We start from the raw sequence: 9,918 nt of genomic DNA on the forward strand, positions 1-9,918 counted from the left end.
TATTCAATCCAAGTGGCTCTCACCCTAGGTACCAGTCTCTTAGATTAGGTTGAAGGAGCACAAAGGCTAGCAATGGCTACAAAAGCAGATGTCAACTCTTCAAGGTAGACTAGACGAGAAGCACAATTCATGATTTCTATTGCTAACGTTAGTGCAAGTTTTTAGTAGCAGAATTTTGCAAGCTCATCTCCTCCCTTACATACACATTCCAGAAAACTAGGGAAGGTACCCTCTGAGATGTTCCTCACACCCTCTTTCCTTCTGTGGACTGAGCTATCTTTTGTACATCTAGGCTGCAGCTTTTCATCCTGCCTCCCAAAATCATTCTCATAGCTCATTACAGCAGAATTCTAAAGTCATAGGTCATAAAAAGATGTGTTTAGCTTTGACCAAGCACCTAATAATTTAAATTCAATGAATTGTGGCTTACCTAAGTATATAGACTGAAACAATTGTTGTTTAAGAAATAATGATAAACCTAGCTATGGCTTTGCACTATGTCTTATTTCAACCAGTAGCCAGTAGTAGTAGCACTGTTATTAGATGCTGATGAGCTCTGAATCAGGTCAACTTTAAATATTGAAGCAATGATTACCAAACAATCTACACTAACTACTTTTGAGTGACTTTGAGTCATGTCTTCCATTTCAAAAACAGACCTACATATAGGACAGAGAAATAGAGTTTAACTGATTGGTCATTAATAGAACAGAAAAATTTCAAGCTCCCTGCTTTAGATAGCCCATTTGTTTTGTTGATATAATCCAGTCAATTTTTTTTAAAAAGGATGGTCAAATGATTTACTGAAGTTCAGACAATTTCAAAGATGTAGCACATATTTTGAGAATTTATTTTTCCTAATAAATGTATCTTACATTTGTACCATGATCCTTGTCGCCTGTTCTTGGTTACAGAATCACCTTTATAAATGTATGAATTGCAATTACAGAAATATTATCTGATATCTGTGACTGCAGCAGTGCTTTAACACTGCCAATAATCCTGTGATTATGTAAGGAGAATGCGTTTGTATCATCAAGACAGTCAGTTTGAGCTTGAGTCTTAGTGATTGTGTCCTGAGAAGTGGTCTGCCCCTGCCTACTTCAAAAATGTTTTTTCAACTTCATAGTCTAGTTAATAGTCCTGAAATTTCTTGTGGTTCCGTCACACAAGTATTAGACAGGCCCGATCTGGCTTAGCTTCCAACCCATCCTGGAATTTCTACATTGTTCCCTCATCCAAGTGTTAAACAAGCCTGATCTGGCTAAGCTTCCAAGTCCAGACAGGTTCTGCTAGGTGCTGTAATTGGTTGCATAGGTTTATCCTGGTAGCTGCTTTACATTTCATCTACTGAAATGGCTATTTGAAATTCCAACTATGCCTCCCCCTCTTCAAGCTCTTTTCTTTTTCATACCTTTTATGTGGAAATATTATAAATATTATACCAGCGTGTTTCAAACCTGAACCCTCCAAATGTCTTTTGACTTCAAATCACAGGTCCCAAATTCCTCAGCCAACATGCTCTTCATAGATATTATAGTCCCAAACTAGGAGAAGACTGGGCTTTAAAAATAGGTATGTAACTTATCTCCAGTATACAGAATCTGAGTGCTTATTTTATTATTTCCCACCACTGAGCTTCTGCTTGCATACCCCATCACCTATATCACTTCCATGTGTTGATTAATTAAAAGACCAACCCTTAGGAGTTACTCCTCTCCCTCACACTGGAAGACATTGAAACACCCATTTAAGATTTCAGGTTTATTTTTAATCAAAATGTGTACATTGTGAAAGATTTCTATGACTGAAAAACAGTTTTGTCACTAAAAAGAAACTAAAAGCATTTAGTCAAAGAATAAGCAACCTCACCAGCTATTTCAAATTTCAACTCGCCTCAGTCCAATCAGTTCATCCAAAAGCAAGGGATTATGGCAAAATTTGACAAGACATCTGGATGGTGCTAAATCAAGGAAGAGATATCAGTAAATATGGAACTTCTGCAAACGCAAGCTGGTTTGTTGTGTATTTGGAATTGCTATTTTTGCTGCATGTCTCTATGGAGGAAAATAATCTATGTGCAAATTTCCAAAAGATAGTGCTTTGCTGAACTAAAACTTAAAACAGATTTGTCAAACAGTAAGCTATTTGCAAGTGTAAAATTTTATTATAACATCTTCACCAACTTTGAAATTGAATTCCATAAATGATGGGATGTTCTATTCATCCTTGTCAAAACCAAATAGCAGCACAACAATATTATATTCTTCATCTCTACAACTGAAAGCAATACCTGTCATCCTGTTATTTTAAGAGCACAAAATATTATAAAATGGAGACGGTGAATACTTGATAGTTTTGATAAAAGTAAGTAAAGGGAGTAAAAAAAAAAATCTTATTAAATGTGTGCAAATAGTTGCTGACAAAAGCTGCATACTTATCTTTTAACAGATTCTCCAGAATTTAAAAGTTGAAAGACAAAATATTAAAGGTATACAAGTAAAAACATGAATTAAAAGATTTCACATAGTTTGTACTAAATCTTTAAATTCATGTTTTTACCTGTATACACAATTAACAGTTCTTGCCCTTTGTCCCTCAATTTTATACTTTATAACTGTTTCTACATTATTGATATTGTTACTTTATATTATTGTGACAGATGATATGGGGGGGGGATACTTCCACAAAGCAGGCACAAGAACAGAGAAGACCTATCTCTAAGGAACCATTATATGACACAACTTTAAAGAGGAGACTCCTCTCAGCACATGCAACTTTGTGGAATAAGCAGCACTAACCAGAGAGAGGCAGTCCTGTAACAACCTATCTCTATGTCATGTAGAGCTTTGTAGGTGGTAATCAACACCATGAATTGGACCCTGAAACCTACCAGAAACCAATACAGCTCACCAAGTAGTAGTATTATATAGATGTATGAAAATGCCACCATTACTATCTGCACCAATGCATTTAGACCAACTGTAACTTATGGATGGTCTTCAAAGGTAGCTCCATGTAAATTACATTGCAAATCTCCAACTGGGAATTGGACATAAATTGTTTCAACTTCTACCCTTAAAACAACACTATAGGGCCCTGCACACCAGTACAACTAGACACAAAGACAGTTTTTCCCTGAATGCAATCACTCTGCTTAACAACTAATTCCTACAACACTGTCAAATAATTTACTAAGACTGTATTACTATTATTCTTCTCTTCCTTATTAGCATCTATCTCTTCCCGCTTATTACTATAACCATGTTACTTGTATCTTTCAATTTATATTGTTTTTATTTGTTTCCTAGTACGATTTGATAGCTTATTAGTAATCTTGACTATCACTAAGTGTTGTATCTTTTTATTTTCAATGAATGTATTTTATTCTCCTCATGTACACTGAGAGCATATACACCAAGGACAAATTCCTTGTGTGTCCAATCACACTTGGCCAATAAAGAATTCTATTCCTATTCCTATTCCTATTCCTATTCCTATTCCTATTCTATGGCAGGACTGACTGTGAGTAAAGCTTTCCATTCTAAAGGTGAGTACAACTGGTGCACAAGATGGATTAGTGCAAAGATCCACCTGTCTATAAATGTCAAACAGTAGCCATGAAGCCAGGAGGATCTCCAAATGGTACAACAGCTCCAAGTAGGTACAGCCCCATTTAAAATCACATGAGGAGAATCCCCTGATCCATATCCTTGGGAAAAACCCATAGCCGCTTGGATTTACTAGAGTTAAGTCTAAGTCTGTTCTTTGTTATCCAGATTCCTGTCTAGACAATGGGAAAGAACTAAGATAGCATTAGGGCCAGAGATGTACACTGTATACATTCCATAGTGATATTTACCCCAGTGCTCACAAATGACTTCACCCAAGAGTTTCACGTTAAACAAAAGTGGTGAGAATGGGAGACATTTGCTAAAGCAGGGGCCTTCTGCCAATGACAGAAAGTGGCCCAGGAGAAAGGGGAAGCACTGCAGCACTGTGCTTTCCACTTCCAATCCCTTGAGCTAGTCCAGAAAAATACCATTGTTGTTGATGGTACAACCAACCAAGCATTTGAAAGCCAAGTAGTTTGTACTTCCTCCACTCCTGAATCCACTATACATCATCAAAAAGGGCAACAAATGCTGTTTGTTATACAGTGCTACAGTATATCCTGGTTTGAAACCTGGGATCCAGATTTCCTATTGTTTTAGTCTTCCTTACAAACTAGTACTGTATACCTTCTTTCATAAGCTACATTAGAGGTTTGAACAATAAAATTGACTTTAACTGATTTTCTTTACTGCTTGAGTACCTTCTTTTATACAGTATGCTGAATTAAAAGTTTTCTCATTCCTTAACAGAACTGTCCTCTTCAAAAGTCCTCAAATGTTTAATCTCAAGTAACCATGAATTGTTTGATAAATTGGTTACAAATCAGTCAGTATTCAGTTCTTAAATTAGGTTTTCAATTCTGGCCTGCAAACATCAAGATGACAGCAATTATATACAGAAAACTCTAATACTCCAAAGTATGTTTTATCCATATTTTTGCAGTCAACATCTAGTACCCCTAACTTAAATTCTTATTTTTTAAAGCAAAATTTCAATTTCTTAACAATCTTGTTTAAACACCTCGTTCTAGTAAACCAATATTTAATATACTTCAAAATTAAGTTACTTCAAAATATAAAAACCTGATCAAGGGAATCAGTTTAAAATCCTACTATCCCATTGACTTCCTACAAATCTTAGAAATGTTCACTTTTCAGCTAATCATGGGTTCTTGTGTCTGTCAAGCTAGAGCAGGGGTGTCAAACTCAAGGCCCGCGGGCCGGATCCAGCCCTCTGGGTGCTTAGACCTGGCCTGCGGAGCCAGCCTTTAAATAGCAAAGGACTGGCCCACGGTGCAAAAATGACAGGGTCCTGCAGGAGGCCATCCAGGCCATCCCGCATCCCGTTTTGGCAAGGGTGCTGCAGGAGGCGTCCTCCCATCTGCTGTCCGTCCCATCTTCCCCCATAGCCGGCCCACAGAGGACAACTACAATGCTGATCCGGCCCTTGAAGAAATCCAGGTTGACATCCCTGAGCTACAGGATATGATATACTGTTATGGGTAAATCCAAAATAAAATAATTTCAAATCATGAGATAGCCAACAGAAATACTGAAATGTCAATTAACACAATATAGTCCGTCCTTGACTCACAACAATTGAGTCCAAAATTTCTGTTTCTAAGCAAGACAGTTGTTAAGTGAATTTTTCTCAATTTTACCACTTTCCAGTTGTAAAGTGAATCACTGAAGTTGTTAAATTAGTAATAAGATATTAAATCAATCTTGCTTCCCCATTGACTTTGCTTGGCAGAAGATCACAAAAGATGATCCCAGGACCTCAGGATATTGCAACGGTCATAAATATGAGTCAGTTGCCAAGAATCTGAATTTTGATCATGTGCCCATGCAGAGGCTACAATGGTTGTAAGTGTGAAAAACGGTAATAAGTCACTTTTTTCAATGCTGTTGTAACTTCGAACAGTCATTAAATGAATTGTTGTAAGTGGAGGACTACCTGTACTTACATAGACAGTGAGGAAGAATTTGATAGTAAATTTGACTATTGCAAAAACAAAGGGGCAGAGGGAAACATGACCCAAAAAAGGGGAGACTGATAGCCCATTAGGTGGAAGCAAGAATAAGGAATCCAAATGTTTGGTTTCTATAGGTGCTAGAATTATTTCATTTTCATTTTATTTTCATTTTATTAGATTTAGATTTCACAGAATTTCATAACTTTTCTTCAATAAAAAGCTTATTGAAAGTTCCTAGATTTATTGTCTGCTTGGCGCCAATTCTACTTGCTAGGTGGAGCCTAACAGCTTTTTTATCTATTGAACAAACAACATTAAGCTATATGGTATAGTAAACTGTCATCCTTTCTTGGTGCCTGGAGGCTGTTGGAGTCTGGATGGGGAACAACAGGTTTCAACTGAACCCTGGCAAGACGGAGTGCTTTTGGGTTTTGAACCTTTTGTATATGAGGTTTATCATCCTTAGTTCTGAATGGAGTTGCACTGCCCCAGACATATTGCAAACTCTGGGAGTCTTCTGGACTCACAATTTCTGCTTAAAGAGCAGGGGGCAGTTGTGGCCAAGAGAGCCTTTGCACAGCTTCATGCTATATACCAATATACCTCTTTCTGGACCTGAAGGCTCTATGCCCTAATCACCTCCCAAATGGACTACTGTAATACACTCTACATGTGACTACTCCTGAAGACATGCAGAAGATTCAGCCATATGAAACATGGCAATTCAGGCAGTTATTTGTGCCCCAAGAATGGCACATGATATGATATGTATCTGCTCTGTGCGCTGCAATGATTACCAGTTGGTTTGGGGACCTAATACAAGGTACTGTATTTGACAGTTAAAGACTTACATAGATGGAGTCAGATTATCTGAGGGATCACCTCACCCCAATTATACAGAATCCCATCCCATCAGATCCAGCAGGAAAGATATTTTAAGGGTCCCATAAGCCACGGAGCTTCATTTGGCAGGACCAGAAGGAGAGCTTTTTCTTTTATAGCAACCTTTTGGAATATCATTCTTGTGAGGTGAAGATGGCCTCAGCCCTGTTAGCCTTGCCAAAGGCCCTCAAAATTTGGCTTTGTCATGGTGTCTGGGGAATCTCATGGAAATACGGAGTCCATTAAATAGCTGGTATAAGTTTTATTGCATTCTTTCCTGTCTTTTGTTATTATAGTGTTTGTTTTTTTCTGTTTTAATGTATAAGTTATACTGTTTAGTTTCGTTTTACTTGTCCATGCTGCTGCGCATAATTACACGCATGTGAGATGGGCAGATATAAAAACTCGATTAATAATTTTTTTCTAGAGCAAAATGATCACTGATAAAGTTCTGAAATGCTTCAGATTTGATCCCAAACAAGTGCTTTCTACTATGCAAGGGTATGAACAATTCACACCTCTTTAAAGCAAATGCATATTTTTCCTGGATTACTTACTGGTCAGCTGCATAATCTTAAAAAATGAGAAATAATCCTAAAAAAAGAGAAAAATTCTGAAAAAAAGATTTACTTTAATAGATTGTAGCAAACAGTTGCTGTGTTCCCATTCCTACATGTTCCTGATTACCTTTCTGGAATTCAACCTAAACTAATGAACAGACCTAATTACTAACAGGTGTTGTTTTTATAACCGTGGCATTTAAGCACTATGACAATATATACTTTATTATTTCAAATATATTTCCTTAGCATGCTTAAGGCAGCTAACAGATATCATTGCCATTATGATTCAAGGCAATTAAAATCCAATTAAACCAGCAACTAGAATTATTAATTCTCAGTCACTTCAAGACCTTTAAGTACAGGCAGTCCTCAACTAATGAATTTAATGGAGCATAAAATTTCCATTGTAAGTCATATAGCCCTAAGATGTGGCACCCATGACTGACACAATTTTACCAACTTTTTTTCAATGGTTGTTAAGCAAATGTGGTGATCATTAAATGAGTCAGTGTATTGCTATGGGCATTTTTTTGCTGGAAACTGCTGGAAAGGCCTGTTTTTGGCAAAAAAAAGTTGTAAATCGCATCATATACAGAATACTGCAAATGGCTGTAGAAATGCAGTGATATAACCATAAGGGTGTGTATACCGCCACCAGAACTCTGGAACCAGGTTGTAACTGCCTTTTGGGGGTATCCACTGTAATTTCGAACAGTCGCTAAGCAACTGGTCATTAAGCAAGGACTACCTGTTAAGTGTAAGTGACAGTTTTGGTAAAAGAGATTCTAATGAACCTCAACAAGGGCTTTCCAGAATTCCTTTAACCTAAACCTTAACTCACATATAGAAAAATTACCTGAAGATAATCTGTAAAGATGTCATGATAAATGCAACTCCATCTCTTAATCTGGCTCTCATATTATGATTTCAAGATTTTCTGCTTATCCTTCAAATATGAATACAAGTGAATTAGTTGAAACTGAATTTTAAAAAGTGTGTGATGGTGCACATCACATTGCTTTAATATAACAATAATTAGGAGTGTAGTTTTTGTGAATATCTTGAAAAGAAAATCTCTATACTTTTATATCTCAGAATATCAGTATCTTATTAGTGTAACTTGTTGTATATTGGACTCTCCATGAAGATCATTAAGAACTTCAGCTGGTATTGAATCCAATCAAGGGTCTTTTTCTCTTACAACACTAAGGCACTATATAAATTAGTTTGGTTTAGCCTCAATTTTGAACCAATCTGCTCTGTCTTAACATAGAGCAGTGATGGCGAAGTGCTTTCAGCACCAAGTGCTGTAAAGGGAGCACGTGCACGCACGTCTGGGCCGCAACCAGGAAGTGGAGCTGCCCAGGGCGCATGCACGCATCCAAAAATGAACTTCCAGTTTCAGCTACTGAACTTCCAGTTTCAGCCAGTTACTCTTCCGGATTTCTGGCGCGCATGAACACATGACGATCAGCTGGCTGGTGCATATGCTCATGCAGGAAAATGGAAGACCAGCTCTTCCAGTTTCCGTCACTGCTGCATGCAAAAAGGCCAGCTGATCATCGCGTGGTCATGCACGCCAGAAACCCAGAAGAGAAATGGGCAGCGGCACACATGCCAGGCGACATGGCCACTTTGGGGACATTTGCCATAGGTTTGCCATCACAGACATAGGGTAATCAAACTATTATGGTTTGTTAAACTAATTGTGTTTTAAAAATAAGCTATTTTAGAATTATGTGTGAAGTCAGCAATAATATTTATCAGTGATAGCAATCACTAATTTACAGTAAGAAATACCATAATTTCTCCATAACTTTATATAATATAGTACTAGTTCACCAAGGACATAATATCACTTGATAGTGAGATGGGCAGCATACAAATTTAATAAATAAATAAAATGCACAAAGTATTTGGTTTGATCTTCAAACAACAGCTGCTAGACATGATTTTAAATTGATCCTCATAGCTTTTGAGACAAAATCTGTAAGACTACAATGTAAATGACCAGACTGGCAGCTGAAAAATATTTGTAACATAATTACAAAGATATACTGGCTGATGAAAAAACTTTATATCCCACCTGTGACAAAAACATTTTTGGCAGTTTTTTAGGCAATTTATAATACAATTACTCATCCTTAGTTGTTCTTTACATCGAACCGTTACCTATATTACAATCAATGTTTGTGGATGACATATTTAAATAAATGCAAATATTAAATAGCCTGTTGAAACACCACATTCCCAGAAAACCCTTTCCCTTTCATGATTCATTACAATTAAAGATTTCTGTTCTGTTCTATAAAGATTACTGTGCATGGTGGTGATTACTGTATCTTGCTTTGCAATGTGTAATAATTAATCTGTCATTTATCTTCATCACCTCCACCCTTCATGAATAGACTACTTCAATCATTGGGTGTGAAGCTGGGAGTTTGGCAAAGCAGTTTCACATACACATAGATACACAAACGCATATCCTTTTATTTACAGTTGTAACTATTTTAGGCCCTTGTATCCGTTACATCAAAATAGTTACAACAGAATAAAGAAAAATCATATAATTTCTTGTAATTTTGGCTATGGAATACAAATACATTAATCTTTTGCTAGGGTGTAGTTTAATCTTTATGATATTTTTCCAATGAACCCCAATAAAAGCACTGCTTTCAATACAACGTATTAACATTTCTATCAAAACAGATTAATAACTTTTGCTAAAACAAGCAAGTTGTTAAAAGCCTGATATCCATTGTGCTAGAATTTGTTCTATTTTTTCATCCTTTTTCCAAAACATTTTTGCCATGGGGGAAAAAAAATATGCCAACTTCAGGGCTGGTATATTTCTCTTCACCCCCATACCAGAAGAACTGTAAG

Source organism: Pituophis catenifer, unplaced genomic scaffold (assembly GCF_029215685.1).
Source record: "Pituophis catenifer annectens isolate HBS135680 unplaced genomic scaffold, rPitCat1.0.hap2 SCAF_1, whole genome shotgun sequence".
In the NCBI taxonomy this organism is placed as follows: Eukaryota; Metazoa; Chordata; class Lepidosauria; order Squamata; family Colubridae; genus Pituophis; species Pituophis catenifer.